This window comes from Cygnus olor, chromosome 7, assembly GCF_009769625.2.
Source record: "Cygnus olor isolate bCygOlo1 chromosome 7, bCygOlo1.pri.v2, whole genome shotgun sequence".
In the NCBI taxonomy this organism is placed as follows: domain Eukaryota; kingdom Metazoa; phylum Chordata; class Aves; order Anseriformes; family Anatidae; genus Cygnus; species Cygnus olor.
In genome coordinates this window covers 13290431-13302928 of record NC_049175.1, presented here as the reverse complement: position 1 = coordinate 13302928, position 12498 = coordinate 13290431, and the positions used below count along the sequence as shown (strand labels likewise).

The following is a 12498-nucleotide window of genomic DNA, read 5'->3' as shown; positions in this document are numbered from 1 at the left end:
TAGCCTCCAAGTGGTGGGGTAGGGGCAGGAAAATACAGTGTTTGTAAAGCAGTCCTTGATTGATAAGCAGTTTAGCAGCAGAGTGCCCTGCCTGGGAAGATGCTGCCAAGGAGGCACCTTAAGAAATCGAAAGGTGCACCTGGAGCCACTTAAATGAAGGGACCTTGTTAGGGAGGCCTAATTGGGCTGCAGGAGTTAGCCCACCTGTGAGGCAGGGCTGCAGGAGCTCACAAAAGCAGGAGTGAGCTACTCTTGCCTGGGAGCCTTTTTGCGTCAAGTTTTCTCCTTTATTCTGGGAGTTGAACTTGGAGGAAGCTCGAGAATTTGGGACAACAGGTAAGAAATATTCTGTGCTTGTGGGAGCAGGTTGGAGCTAATTGGTTTCTCAGAGGGCTGCAGCTCTGTTAAGAAACTCCTTGTCTCCTCTTCTGTCTTGACATGAGATGCACGCGTGGATGCAGCGTTTTCAGAGTCCTTCAGGGCTGTCTCTTCGCTCACAAACAAATGCTTTTGGGACTGGCTCAGATCTGGGGTGCCGTGTCGCAGGATGCAGATGAAACGATGTTTATCGCTGTATTCCTAGCGGGGTGAAATGAAGCGTTGAGTAAGATGTGCTTACCTGAAGAGCTGAGGCTTTGAAAGTGGCACAACTCTTGTGAAATCTCTTTAAAGGGCTGCGCAGTGCGAGCAGGGCTCCGTGGCTGGGAGGGCAAGCATTGCGCCTACTGCAGAGACTGAAATAAGCTCGGTTCAGAGCTCCGTGACTCCCTTATAACCTCTGCTGCTCGGTCCCAAAATGGAGCACGTAAATAAGTTAACCCCTATTTTTTCAGACTGTTGCAAGCTACAGGGATGGAACAATCTGGGGCTGAGCCCTCTGTTCCCTTCAGAACCATCCTGCCTGCCTGAACTCAGGACAGGGACCCGTTCCTCTCACCTGATGAATTTGCTAATATTTCGTATGAGTGGAGCATGGCCTCAGGTGCTTCTGTGTTCTCAGCCAGGTGATGACCCTGGTTCAGTTTCAGCTGGTGTAGCTCAACCTCCTGGCCTCCCCCTTTCCCCTATATCTCCCTCCCCATTTCCCATATATCTGTCTCTATCCCATCCCAGGGCTGCAGGTAGGAACAGTGGGTGCTCTGCAAGATGCTGCCTGGCTTCAGCTTCTGTGCAAACAGCTGTCAGGACAAGGGTGACTTCTTTCTTCCCCCTCATTAGGCTCTTCTGATTTATGCCCCAAAATGCATTAGTCTAGTTAAATACCTTTGGTGTAAGGGCAGAAATGTTGGCTAATGCAGTGAGCAATGCTTGACCCATTCAGGGTCTTTTGCACTCAGGGATTGAAGCAGAGAATTTTATTTCTGGTTTTCAAGATTACTGACCCTCTTATTTTTTATTTTTAATTTAAAGTGAGCACTGTGTTGTGTTAAACAGCCTGAGGTTGTAGGAAACCAAATATCAAAGGATCTGCTGTGATGAATGCACCTGGGTAGCACACCACACATGGTGGCTTCTGCTGCTCCCCCGTGGGCACCCTGCTCTTGTCCCAGGTCCAGGACCTTCCTCTCTACATGGGTAGAAGCCTCCTGTTCCTCCCTGCTGTTGTCTTACGTGGATGGGAACACTCTGCCTGGCTTGGCAATCTGCTCAAAACCTTGGCTGGACAGTAGGTACCAGCACGTTGGGGATATATGGCCACCACTGGCAGATGGGTTCTGGGGAAATGGCTATGGGTGCTGAGCAAGTGGCTGGAGTTCTCGTGTTTAGATCTGGCAGGCATTACAATATTTGTGTATTTCTGCCTCTCTGGGGTCCCGGGTGGGCTCCCATACCCTTTAATTGCTGGCTTTTTGACCGATGCTTGACGTCCTTGTTGAGCTCGCTTTATAGGATCTCCCATCCCTGCCCTGATAAAATACAGATAACAGGATAATATTTCTGAGGTCACCACAGCCCTGCTGTGAGTGGGTCTGGCTGTCTGTAGCTGCAAGTTTTGTGTTTAAAAAGCAACAAAAAAAAACACCCACTGACCCTATTTTGTGTGGCACCATGCTCCCGATGCAGAGCCCATCGTGCTCTTGGTGATGGACCAGCAGCAGGGATACCCGTGTGATCCCAGCCATGAGAAGCAATGTTCAGAATGAAGGATGATGAAATCTTTTCATTAAAAAATAAAATGAAATGGGACCGACTCACTGTTTCTCCTCCGTTACCCCCAAAAGCGCTCTGTGAATTCCCCTCTGAGCAGATCTGTCAGTCTGCGGTGCGTGGGGCTGCCTGCGCCATCATTTATCTCCAGTTATTTTATTTCTGCTGGTTTCTAAGCTAATAACGAGTGATGAGGGCTCATCTCCTGCTCTGGGCACCTTCCCATTACTTAACTAACAATTAATAAACCAGATAATGGAGTGTTTCTCCCACATAGGAATAAACACTCAGCCTGTTTAGCGGTGGCAGCGCAGCATCCTTAGTCTGCTCCAAAACTGCCGCCTGTGTGTGACACAGTGGCCTGCATCTAAAGAGGCATTTCCCTCAGTTTGCAATAGGAAAACTGCTCAGTTTAGAGATTTTCAGGCCCATTCACGTAAAATTTCCCCCCTGCTGAGCTCCAGTAGCGTTGTGGCTGTGCAGCCCAGGGGGGGGTCTGCGCCCCTCGCGGGGGGGGGGTTCCCTGGTGGCTGTCACCCCAGGAAACCTCTGATACGTCCCTCAGCATGCAGTTGTCCTTTTAAATATCCTTTTATTTTTTTTCTTCCTTTTGCCTCCTCCTCTTGCCCCTGAGTCTTTTGATTGTTTCACCTCAATCTGTCCTTTCAAAAACCAGCCCCTGCAGGATGTTGCTGGTGGCGGCGCATACTTTTTTGACATCCAGAAGTGTGCTAGACCACTGAGCTGCCATTTGGAGAGATCAAATGATTCCCAGGGCTTTAAAATTATGACACTAGCCTTGAGGGCTGGAGGAAGTGGATAGTCATGAGCTGAAAGCTGTCCCTTTGAAGTTTGGGATTTCTGGAGATGTCATCTTTTATATATATCGCCAGCCAGGTTGCTTTTCATTTCATCCCAGGGTTATTCTTGTCTGGATTCTTAGAGAGCGAGACCTCACTTCAAGGCAGAAGGGATGAGGAGAAAGATAGATGAGCCCGGACGTTTATGCATTTCATATCCCTTTGAAATATAATAGTGTAAGTTTTGTCAGAAATCACAATGCGCCAACACCCCATGCATTTGTATGGAGCACATTTCCCCTTGGCGGATATAAATTGAAGCCTCTGCCCCTGTCCTTGTGCAGGAGCACACCTAGCCCCTAACCCACGGGCTGAGCATCACTTCTTCACCTGGGTGGCGAGAGGAAAGCTTGCTCTGAGGCTGAAGGATGGCTGGTGATCATCAGGTGGGACCGAAGGGACGGGTACAGGAGAGCTAAGATGCGCCTTCCCCCTCCTTAGAAGAAAAAGGGGGAAAAATCTCTGCCTAGGCTCAAAAAAAAAAAAAAAAAGCAAAACTGTTCAATGCATCCTGTGGAAACCCACTGCCAAAAACAAAAAATAAATAAAAATTACTGGGGGTGTGTGGTTTGACTCGAGCCACCTCCTGCTTCTCACGATCCCTGTCTGGCCAAGATCTCCTGACCAGACTCGAAGCAGTAGGCTCTGCCTGCACGGGTACTGGCTTGAAAATATGCTATGGCCAAGCAGGGCTAACTAAACTGAATTTTTGCCTGTGGTCTGTGACCTAGATGTTGTGCCCAGGGAGAGCTGGTGGGTACAGTCCTTGCTAGTAGAGGCAGAAGCTATGGCAGCGAGGGCTCTCCTGTCAGGCTCCCACATCCGTCAGTGTCTTGTGCCCGGGAGGAGCTCCTGGCCAAAAAAATAAAAATAAAAGCCCCTGTGCGCACAGAGCGGTGACGGATCTGGATTGTCTGGAGAAGATGAAATAATTTATAAGCTTGGGTTTTAATGTTCCTGTTTTTTTTTTTTTCTGCAGCTGCCACCTCCCCACCTTCTGTCATTGTCGTCGAAATGAATTTACAAGGGAAAGAAAATAGTTCTCGCTAATGTTTTCACACAAACGAAACATTAGCTAGAGAGACAAAAAGAAAATAATTGATTGTGAAAGCAAACCCCCTCTGAGACAGCCTGAGCATTATCAGGAGCAGCCTGGGAGGGGAAGAGGGGGGAAAGGGAGAGGGGAAGGGAGGAGAACAGGCCGGCCTGGAACAACAAACGTAGCATTTATGATAATTATCCATGTTTTAATCCCCGTTTCCAACCAAGCATTCACTTCCTTTAATTAGTTCTTGATTAGAAAGAGATTATCTAATAAATTGCATGAGTAGGGAACGGGTTATCTTTGCCGTGTTCCTGCACGCGAAGTTCGGAGTGGATGGGGTTTGAGAGGGGTGAGGACATGGAAAAGCTCCGTTTGCTTTTCCCTCGTTCCCTTGGCTGCAAATATTGTCCGTCGCCTGCATTAGCAGCGCGGCCAGTGAAGTAAATCCGTAATTAAGCTGAATTAGCATGTCCTCGAAAGTTTTACATGCACGGACACAAAGGAGGCTCCTGCTTGGAACCTTTCCAGCACGATTTGCAGGGAGGGGAGAGTGTGGTTTATTGAAAGAGCACACTGCTGAAGTTCTGGGTGGTGGTCATGGTGTGTGCTGAGAATATGAGTTGGGGTTTGCTGGTTGGATGGGATTTCCTTCATCCACCAGCGAGCGCTGGGAGTGGCATGCCAGAATCACCTCTACATTGCCCCGTGCGGCACCTTGGTGATGCTTGGGTGGTGTCCTCCAGCACCAAGTTGAGTCTTGCATTGCCAGACCAAGTTTCTCCAAACTGTGGCTCTGTAAGAAAGGAAAGGGAGGTGGAAGAAGCGGTCATGAGGCTGGGCAGGGTCTGGCCAGGTTTCTCAGAGCGGGTGTTTCAGCCCAAAGTGACCTCGCTATCGATCGAGGCAGTCGATAGGCAGCTACTTAAGAATAAAGTTCCATTTCCCCATTTCTTCTTCTTCTTCACTTTAATTATCTAAGATAGATAAGCAGCTGCAGGCCAATTAGAAAACAATTACCCGCTGTAATCAATGCTGGCTTGGAAAAAGAGGGAGGGCAAAAGTGTAAATGCTGAAGAAGTGCCTTAAAATGCAGTGCCGAGGTAACCCTGTGTGCAGCTCTGTCTGAGAGAGCCACAAGCATCTGTGCCCAGAGGGCTTGGGGCAGGAATGGGACACGGCAGAGTGACACCCGTGACCAGCATGGTGGCCTCCGAAGGCTGTGTTGGGGACTTGGGACGGCACAGGAGGGGACACAGCCATGCTCTGGTCTTGAGAAAGTCCCTCCGTTTCCTTAATAATCCTAATTTTATATGGACTGTAATGGTTCTGCACTGAGTATTGCCAATGGGGTCTTGTGGTTATAATGGGTAGCCGGATGAAAATACAAACTCGGTTCTCAGTGGCAGGCAAAGGAAGTGAATCAAATGATAGGAATTAGCAGAAAAGCAGAGAAAACCAGAAAATAGTATTATGCTGCCCCAGGGGGTGCATCTGTGTTGGGAGCACCACTGGCCTGCCACCAGCGGGGAGGGAAGGATGGGGAGAGGCAGTATGGGTGGTGGGATGGGGAAACGCTTCTTGCAGGGACTGAATAACCAGGGCAGGGTGATGGAGCCCTGCTTTTTGGGGCAGTCGGTAAGGAAGTTAGGCTTTTTTTCCACAAAAAAAGGGACTTTTTTGCATTTTTTGCAGCCTAAATCCATCAAAACCCTTTCGGGTGTTTCTCTGATGTCACTGTGGCAGTGGCTGGAGTGTCACCATCGCGCGTTGTGACCTCACGGTGAGTGCCCAAGGAGGGCAATTGGGTGAAGCAGGACGGGGTAAGCCTTGGGTTAAACAGCGATGTATTTTATTCCATTAGTGCTCAATTACCAAAATCCTCGCGGCAGGAAATGTGTGCACCGGTGCCCTTTGGAAGTGTTGGTGTTTAACCCTCTGCACTGCAATTAGAAAGGGGAAAAAAAAAAAAAAAGGTAATTTTCAACTAGATACTGGTTTTCATTAAGCCACAATGGGCATTTAGAAAGGAAGCTGTGGGCACCTGTGAGCACACCTGATTTCACCACAAGCTGGAAAATCAAGGTGCCAGGAGCGAATGGACTACAGGCAGCTCTGCTGGGGCAGAAATGGGCTCTGCTTTCCTGTTCTGCAACAAACCTAAGCAATACCTTAGGTGAGACCTGTGAGAGGGACAGCCTAGCAATGTGTGTGCTTGTCTGGGGGCATCCCAGCTCCAAAAGAAACTCTGGATTTGGGCCTCAGCCCGCTGGCACAACTGGGTTGTTTACACGAGTCCTTGCAAAGCAGAACAAACGTTTTCACTCCTCTTAGCGACTCCGTTGCCTTCTCTTTTTTATCTGCAGTTCTCAGCCTTCCTCTGATAAAGCTGCCTTTTTTCCTTTGCTGCCAAAGCTTTCTTCATTACCTTTTTGCCAGCCCAGCTCCAGGTTGCGCTTGCATGGATGTTTTCTGCCCTGAACCATGCCCGCATCCCGTGACAGATGGTCACGTTAAATCTACTTGGCGTTAAATCTACTGCCCGTGTCCATGAAACGCAGCGACTGAAACAGAGCATGGGGTGACCGGTTCTTAGAGATAAAACAACCCTTGCGGTCCCACAGCCCATACCCTGTGAGATGAAATCCTACAGAGATGCAGGAATGACCCCGGTGCCTCCCTGCTCATCCTATATCCTGCTTGCATCGTGGACACTGACTGCGAGGTGCCGAGTTTATATTTGTAATATAGATGGACTATAAATGTTGGACTGGGAGGAGTCTGACACCTCTGAGCCATGGGTGACGAGCTTGGAGAGCCCCCGGGACACAGCAGAAGCTGTCCTGGGCTGGGGTGTGCTCGTGGGGCTGCATGCAAGGACCCCATCCTGCTCTGGAGGTGATGCTGGGGTCGGTGTTTCACCCCAAAGGGCTGCTTCAGAGCTGCTAAGGGATGGCATCTGATTGCCTCCCGTGGTCACCAGCGTTTCTGTTTCATCAGATGCAACACGCAATCACCAGAGTTTGGTGAAGTGTTCACGAAACAAGTGTTCCTTCCTTGTACGGAGCCGTCTGCGCAGCGATGGCTAACTGCAGCGTAATTATCAGGCCGTGGTGAATAATTCATAGCGAGTAATTTAATCATCCCAGCCCTTTCTGCCTAAATCAGGTAGTGACTCACGGTTTCTGTGAATTATTCTTAGAGCAGTTTAATGGCACCAATTTTATGAGGGGAGGTCAATCAGCAGCGTTTGAAGCCCGGCGGTGGCAGGTGGCTCTGTTCCTTGACCGGGCAGGGACAGGTTTTTTTTTGCAGGAGCTTGAAAGAGGTGAAATAAAAATGGTTCCCTCTGTACGGACTCACTGCTCTGAGACCTGTTAGTCCAGAATGGCTTTGCTGGTGAAATTAGGGTGCTGAAATATTCACGGCAAAAGCAAATACAGACACAGTGAGGTTGGGTTTTCATTGCTTACCCGGGTGCAACGATTGCGGACCACCACGGATCCACGTGTGGAGCCCCTGGCCTCGAGGAGCTGCAGGGATGGGAGGAAGAGGAGGCTTTCTGCCCGCAGAAAGGATGCCAGCAGTAGAAGCATCGTGTGCATTTCCCTGCCAGGTCTTCTGCCTGGGGAGCTTTCTGATCTATCTCCCCAATTGGCTTTCCCCAGGAGCGCGTGCGCTGCCTTCGCCTCCCAAAACACACACGATCCGTCACAATTTGCAGCCTCCGCTTCAGCGAGGAGGGGGCAGACGAATTCATCTCTATAAACGCTTCCTTTTTTATTACAGTTAATGCGCACCTTTTGCCTTGTGTAATGGACCTTTCATTTTTTTGGAAAAAAAAAATAAGCTTGACATCTTCCTATTTTATGTCTTCTTTTTCCTTTTGCTGCGCACAGCATCCTGCTCCATCTGCGTGATCCAGGCAGAGTAATGGGGCAGGATGCGTGCAGCTTTTCTTTCTCCACATCACCCTTTGAAATTTTGGGGTGCAGTGCTCTTGGGATGGATGCACGACCCTTTTGTTCCGCAAGGACTGCCTGCGGCTGGGCTCCTGCGGTGAGGGACCGTCTCCTTTGGCTTTGGCGTGTTGGAGTGTAAAAGAGCTGACCCTGCCAGGATCAGGCTTGACCCCAAACTGTTAAGGAAAAATGTCGAGACAGATTGGAGGCCCTGACCGCTTTGGTTTTTCCCCTCTCGTGTCCTCGAGCTGTTTTCTGCAGCTGCAAGGAAGTTTCAGAGTGCGGTGCAGCACCCCTACCTGCCTGCTCTGGTGCGTGCCCACATCCCTGCGTGGTGCTGGTGGGTGTCAGCCCATGGTGCTGGGTGGCTGTAGGGTGGCAGTGCATCCCAGGAGAGCATCACCCAGCTCCTGGGTCCTGAATTGGTGGTGCTCCGTTGCTGAGATGGGGCAAGTCCTAGCTTTGGGCTCATCCCCCTCTTAGTGCTCCCCACTTCCATCAGGGGACAGGAAGGCTGAAGCCATATGGAGTCTGGCTTCTGTTTTCCAGGAAGCCTTGTGAATCTGTCTTTAAAAGAAGAAATCTATTTTATTTTTTTAAGGCAACCTGCCCTGGAGGCTTGCTACAATGCTTTTTAAACTGAGACTGTAGCTTGCACGGTGCCCACTTAAGAGCTCAGCTGGAGGGAAGATGATCCGGCTTTAGAAAAGTGCATGTGTAGGGAAAACACTAAAACAAGATTTTTTTTTTATATTTTGCGTCACTTGATATGGAAAAAAAGCCCCCACAAAACAACTGCTTTAGCACCTCCTGAGGTTCCTGTTACCCGTTTTGAAAGCAGCTGGGTGGGAGCTAAGGGGAGAAGGCTGTGAGCTGTGCAGGTCTGGTGCGTGTGACAGCTCCCTGTCCAAGGGGACACAAAGGGGTTAAGGTAATGTTTGTCTCTTTGTGTACAAAAACATCACTGAGAGGGTGCTCCTCCCTGGAAATGGGTGTCTTTGTCCCCTTCTTTTGGACCCTGGGGGAGCAGAAACCTCTGGGGAGAGGGAATGAGGTGCCCTGAAAAATATCAGGGTGTGATGCTTGGGTGAGCAGAGTATGTGGCTGGCCTCCCCTGAAGCTGTTCTCTGGGGAAATCCCATCCCTGGGGAAAAATGGAGTTTCTAGGGGAAAAATACAGGCAGGAATCACTTGTTTAGGAGAGCAACCTAGCACAAGGTCTGTCCTTGTGCACCAGGAAGTCCAAACCCATGTAACTTGGGCATTTTCTTTCTGTTTGAAAGAAGCAACCCCAAAGCCATTTTCCATGTAGTGGAGTAATGCATGCATCTTTCCTTTCCTCTTCTTGACAAACAGATGTGAAATCTCATCAAAAAGTGAGAAATTTGATGTCAGCTCCATGTTCGCATGGAGGCCTGGGCAAGAGCTCAAATTACCAACCCTATACGGAGGATGACAACATGGGAAAAAAAATAGCCTATTTTCTGTGTGTCTGTGGGGGAAAATGGACTGCATGCCTTCATACGTGGTCCAGATTTGGGTTCTGTGGGAGGGGTACGAAGTGGAGGCATTGCTTTTGCTGCGGGCAGAGCCTTTCCATGCCAAAGCGCAGTGGGAAGCCGCGGGCCGTGCCTCCTCATTATCTCATGCATCCTCCTGGCTGCACTTGGGGCTTTTCACAGACCCCCATTATTTCCCATCCCCTTGGCTTGTCAAAAGCAATTTGGCCCCTCGTTACCAGCCGGACAAAACAGCTCTGGGCTCCGCCGCCCCTCTGGGGGGCCCGGGTGCTTTCCAACTTTCATCCCTCCCGCTCCGTGCAGGCTCCTGGCTCTCTGGGCAGGTCCCAGCCCCAATTACCAGCCTTTTTTGCAAAAGGGCCGGAATTTTAATTAGTCAAGCAGTCAATTATCTCCATGGCCACCCTGTGCCCTCCTGTCCGCCCTGCAGCTGTCCCCGTCTGTGCCCTATGTGGGGACCAGCAGCTGATGGGGGGACCCGCTTGTCCCAGATCCCAGTGCTGGCTGCCAGGGTTGATCTGCTGGCTCCGTGCCTCTTCCTGGGGCACCAAGGAGCTCGGTTGTCTGTCCATCCATCCCTCTGTCCCTCCAGCAAGCAGTGTTTCAAGCCAAAAACCAGCCCGTGCACAGCACTGGTCCTTTGGCACAGGGTGCAAGCGGTGGCCATCTAGCTGCGGTGACACGTGCTGGTCACCCAGCACGGTATGACGAGGTGGTGGAGTCTTCTCCAGCTGCAAGCTCTGGGTTCTGCAACGTGAGTCAGTCAGCAAGGCCATGTGTACAGATGTCTAGGTACATGCAAGCGCTGTGGGCACCTTGTTCTGCTCCGCAGGGGCTATTATATATCCACAGCAGAGGGAATGTTATCGGGAGCTGATGATACTCGATGGGGAAGAGACACTGAAGCCATCTGGCTGCACTGTGGTATGGGTAGCATCTGGTGGGTGGGTGTCAAAGCGGGATTATGGTCAGAAAAGTGATGGGGGGACCAACGTCCTGCCCTAGTTCCCTTTTTTCCCTGCAGTATCAGGTGTCCCCAGCTTGCGAGTCAGAGAGTTTTATCGGGGCATCGAGTATACGTGTCTTAATAGTGGGAAGCACAGGTTTGTTTCCATCTAAAATGGGGAAGAAGAGAGGGTGGAAAAAAAGGTTGGCAGAGAAGCAAGAGGCCACAAAATAATTTGCCGTTGGTCATTCTGGCAGTAGGTGGCCAAGAGAGGGACACTGGCTGTCCTGCAAGGTGGCTGGTACACGTAGGATGCCTGCTTGGCAGGGTGCTGGAAGAGCCTCCCTGCTTCAAGCCGACGTGATGTTGGGTGGATAAAATGCTATGCAGAAACTAGGGTGACGTTTCCTACCAGGAAAAAAAAGATGAAGAGGAGAAGACTGGAGCCAGGTTAGAAGACAACTGCTTCTGGTTTCAGTCCCTCAGTGTGTCGTGAGTCGGAGATCCGAGATAACCGTGCGTGGCTGGGCGCTCAGTTGCCTTCCTGCTCCCTCCATCATCCATAAATATTGCAGAACGAGCCCAAAACCGGCAGTTCTGTGAGTGATGCGTGACGCAGAGCCAGATAGAGCAACTCTGAAGGGCTGCTAACAGTGAGTTCTCAGGGCCCTAAATAACAGCCAAATTTTTTCATAAGGGTACCACATCCAGCAGCTCTTGCTATTGCTGGGCTCACTTGAAAATACTAGCTGTAATGGCTGCAATTATGAGTTGATGGCCTTAAATTCACCATCAGACCTAATGCCTGTTTTTTCTGTCCATTTCTTGTTTCCATTCTGCCTTTTTGTTGGCATTCCACAGCCACAATTATTTGTCATTAGTGATTAATCTTGAAAGCATCAGCTTTTTCTTTTTTTTTTTTTTTTTTTTGTCCCTAGGAGCTGTGTTGCTTGCTCCCTGGTTTTATTGTTCACCACTTTCCATCACTCTTTCTCATGCCTCGCTCTAATCAGTTTTGCGCTGCTCGAAAAAGTTGTTTCTTTTTTTTTTTCTCCTTTTTTTTTCCGATGGGGGAATAAGCAGTGCAGGGAACATGCCCGAGAGATGTGCTCACAGCTGAGGCTGCCTGCAGCTACGTGATGTTTATGCCCAGCTTGCAGCCATGCCCCTTGGGAAGAGGACAGCACTGGGGCATTTTTCACAGGAGCTGGGAGGATGCTGGGTTTTGCTGGTGCAGGGAGGAGGTGCGAGAGGCATCAGGTCTCTGTCTCCAAAGCAAAGCAGCAGTGCTGACTTTTTTCTGATTTGTTTGAATCCTTGGGTTAGAGGGGGGAAAAAATGTCATCATGGTACTTGTTGTTTTTTTTCTTATAATTTTTAATGCTCTTCTAGCACTGGATGTGCAAGGAAAGCTGTTGTGTTTTAATGTGCAAGGTTTTTTGGCTTATCGATTGTGCCCGTTTGTAAGGCAGTGATGGATGGTGAGCGAGAGCTGGTTGTCGAAGCAGGATGGATCCTCGGCTTCCAGAGCAGCAAAGAGTTGCAAAACTTAGTCCGTACCCATGGGGACGGTTCTGTGCAGGAGGGTGAGATTGTCAGTGGGGACACCACGGTGTTGGGTTATGTCTCATCTGCCTTTGGTCATCCAGACATTGCCTCAGTGCCTCATTATAAGGAGATGCTCCTTAGGATCGCTTCCTGCTCTGAGATCTCCATCATCTCCCTTTGCCTGCTCTGAGACTGACCCTGATGGTGTTTTTTCTCTATTTTTGAAGCTCTTCCCGACCATTGCCAGGTTTATCTTCCTTCCCCTCATCCTGGATCTTTCCAAAGATGCAGAAATGGGAGCAAATGGGATGTCTGGGAGAAGGGTTAAGGGCACATGAAGAAGCAGCCCCAGAACCATTAGGGGCTGGTGAGTCTTTCAGGAAGAGAATGTCCAATAAAATGAGAGAATTACAGGAGGAGAGAACTTGTGAGATTTAGTGGATATCCCCCAAATTCAGGCAGATGTGTGACC

The 12498-nt window shown here is 49.8% G+C and overlaps 1 long non-coding RNA gene across 2 annotated transcripts; it reads left to right on the top strand.

The window, feature by feature from the left end:
* Positions 1–85: 85 nt before the first annotated feature.
* On the top strand, positions 86–8729 carry LOC121072983. Of its 2 annotated transcripts, XR_005821455.1 has the most exons (4): positions 87–336; positions 5746–5833; positions 5915–6026; positions 6490–8729. It is a non-coding gene; the product is annotated as an uncharacterized LOC121072983 (long non-coding RNA). The 2 variants fall into 2 exon arrangements; XR_005821454.1 differs by lacking the exon at positions 6490–8729 and having other exon boundaries at positions 86–336; positions 5915–6009.
* The last annotated feature ends 3769 nt before the right edge of the window (positions 8730–12498 follow it).